Source organism: Nanorana parkeri, unplaced genomic scaffold (genome assembly GCF_000935625.1).
Source record: "Nanorana parkeri isolate BGI_ZX_2015 unplaced genomic scaffold, ASM93562v1 scaffold92, whole genome shotgun sequence".
NCBI lineage: Eukaryota > Metazoa > Chordata > Amphibia > Anura > Dicroglossidae > Nanorana > Nanorana parkeri.
The window spans coordinates 2,338,197-2,341,584 of NW_017306360.1; the positions used below are offsets into that span (position 1 = coordinate 2,338,197).

The 3,388-nt window shown below is 44.6% G+C and overlaps 1 protein-coding gene across 4 annotated transcripts in view; it reads right to left on the reverse strand.

The window, feature by feature from the left end:
* Positions 1-3,388, reverse strand: part of LOC108783885 (sterol 26-hydroxylase, mitochondrial-like) — a 41,987-nt gene that overhangs the window by 27,397 nt on the left and 11,202 nt on the right. The window lies entirely within an intron of this gene.

The following is a 3,388-nucleotide window of genomic DNA, read 5'->3' on the forward strand; positions in this document are numbered from 1 at the left end:
GCCGCCCCCCCACCCACAGTACTGACGGCTGATCGTCACCATCAGCCCCCCCCCCGGGGTTGACGCCGCCTCCCCATCAGCACAAGCCTCCATAGACAACCCTCTCCGACGATCACTCACCCAGCATTAAAAAGCGCCGCCGACCGCTGCCTGCTGGACACCGCCGCAACCCGCCGTCCTCATCCCCGCCGCTACGATAGCCTCCGGTTCTCTTCCCTTGATAAATAAAATTTATCAAGGGGAGAGAACCACAGCAAGTGCCACTCCCAGGGAATCTGCCACTCCAGGCAAACGCCTTGTTTGCCTCGCGGCAGATACACCCCTGGCCGTAGGACCTAGGACTCTGCTCCCTTCTCTATTCAACTCTCTTCTACTGAAGTTCTCTGTACTGCTGGAGGACTCTGCTCCTTCCTCTATCTAACTCTCCTCTCCTGAAATACTCAGTGGAGAGAATTCTTACCCGTGATAACGTGAGATACATTTCTAGTTCTGCGATCCTGCGGCCAACACAAGCTCGCACACCGTACCCGAATGGGATGGAGCTGAAGGGATTATTCTTCACCTTGTTATCTTGCAGCCAGCGCTGGGGGAGAAATTTATTAGGCTCTGGAAAGTTGTTCTCGTCACGAGAGATCTGGTAGTGATTTAATACAAACAGCGTCTGCAAGAAAGAAAATAAAAACCTCATCAACCTCATTGGCAACTTACAGGTCTGTAAATGTCTTGAGAACATTACTCTGCAGATTGCTCCATAATTGGGTGTGATCCGTCTATGGGCAGCTTGGTCCCTCAGCAGAGCAATGCTGGGGTGATGATAACAGAGATCTGGGAAATACTGTATCTCAGCATTCATCATGTGATTGGGCATGGAAGGGATGCAAAATTATAATAGTTACATGACAAGGATACATTTTTCCATTGTTTCCTTAATTTATCATATACAGCGGATGTTAAATGTTTTAGAATAAATCTTCTTTTATTTTTCAGTAAAGTTTGGTTTTACCCTCTTGTGTCAAGCAGTCATTGAAGCCTCATTATCCAGACCAAATTTATCAGCATCAGTATGTGTTGGTTAACTTGACAATAACTTTAATATGCCTACTGTACCCAAACCTTTTTGCATTTGCTACACCACTTTAATTAAAAACAACTTTTTTTTTATAAAGGCTAACAAATGAACGAAATTGTAAAAAAAAAAGTTTTGAATGGTTTTCTGTTTTAAGTACTGTTTTTTTAACACTGTAAATGTATCAGGCAATTACAGTATTTAACAGATGCATACTGTCATCTTCAGGCTACTGTGCCATCTGCAGTGTTTTTTTTTTTTAAAGCCTCCATTCTGTACCTGATAGCTGACATACCGATCACAAATTCAGGAGCAACACTGACTGGTTCTTGATCATTAATGGGGATGTCGTCTGCCAGTGACTGGATCTAACAGCTAGCAGCCATGAGGGCCCATTCACACTAGGGCAGGATTTTAAAACAGCGGTTTTGGGAGTTTTTAATCGCGTTTCAGTGCTGAAACGCGATTAAAAATGCCTAGAAATACACTGATCATCGTGTTTCCATACAAGTCTATATGGAATCCACGCTGATCAGCGTGGAACAAAAGGCTCAGGGAGCATTTTGGGCAGCAGGCGGTTCAGATCGCATGGATCTGCGCAATCGCATGAACGGCCCCCATAGCAATGTATGTGATCGTTCATGTCGGTGGTTCAGCGCGGACAAATCCGCGTGGCCGAACCGCCCTGGTGTTGGCTGCTAGCTGTCAAAAGGGGAAATAGATGAAACTTCTGACAGCATGGGGCATATTGGAGAGCAGTGGCATCACAAGGGGGGTGCAGCCCGCACCCGGGTGACATCATTGCAGGGTGACACCAAAATGACTGACAGTCATTTTGGTGTCACCCCCCTCTGAAAAGTCGGGCACTCGGTCATGGACCGAGAGCCCGACAGTGTCAGGAGAGAGAAGGGGACCCGGCAGCATACTTCATCCCGCCGGGTGAACGTCTCCTCCTCTCTCTCTGCCGGTGTCCATCACCAAGATGGCCGCCGGCAGGGGAAAGGAATGATTGTGAACCTGTTCTTTGCCCATACCCTTATCAAATGGTGATGGTAGGGGGAGGAGGGGAGGTGTAACTTGTTGTGCTGGATCTGAATAAGTGGCTTCAAACTCTGATTATAAAACTGAGAAAAACTGGCTGCAAGGGAATTTTTGTATTTGGCTTCTCTTTGTCCAGAGATGTTCCCGCAGGTGTGATACCAGAAATGAAGAAAAATGAAGAGCGCCAAGTGGAGAGTCCAAAGAGGATCCAAGTTTGTAAATGCCCTTTTTTTAATTTGATTTGTAAAATGGACCAATACATTTTGGAGGTCTGCAGAGCTCCTTCATCAGGCCTTTGTCAGGGTTAAAGAGAGAATGGATCTGTTTGGCCGAGAGGCAAGACAAGGCTCGGCTTCTGATGTCAGGATGTGTGTAGGCAGTGTTAAATGTGCAGCATGAAGGAAGGTCTGCATAATAACTGTCATACAATCAAAAACACTCATCCGAGGGCTCTGTCTGAGAGCTACTCCTGTAACCTCTGGGGATCCTGTATCATGTATTTGTAAAGCTAACAAATATCTGTAGTAAAGATGACATATAAAGTAATATCAGTTTAAAAGCTTCTGAACTTAAAAAAAGAATTTACTTTACAATTTCTCTTTAAACTGCTTGGGTGACAACTTCTTCTGTTTATGGAGCATTCGGGGAATGTTCTGCTCTGATGATGATCAGTAGACATGTGCGATTCATTTCGTTCCGAATCGAAACGCAGACTAAATTTCGGAAATTCGGAGATTCGGAATTCGGATACATACGAATTACAGATATAACGAATGCAAACGAATCCGAATTTCCGATTGTTTTTTTTGGACGAACTTCCGTTTTAGTTGCAGCAAAGCGTTATTTGAGAACAAAAAAACTATTTTTTCCTCTTAAATGTCACTTTGGTGCATCGAACAAACGAAACGAAAACGAAACTTCGTACGGATTATCGCTAATGAATTTGGTCCGAATCTGAATTCCGAAACGAATTGACTTTCGGACTCGAATTCCGAAAAACGAAACAAATTTTTTGCTGGTGCACATGTCTAATGATCAGGTTGTGTCTGCTTATCTGGTATCTATGGGCCTCCTCACTCATCCACAATCCACTTACATTTTTGGGAAACCAGTACTCCCCGAGGGTTACGTCCTTTTCAACATTCATTCTCGTGTTAGTAGAAACGACTGGGTACAGCCTAAAGAAAAGAAAGGTGAATTCAGTCGCCATAAATGCTACTACATGAGTAAACTATAACGCTGGCAGATATTTATCGCTCATGTTCCCATGACAATGGTCAC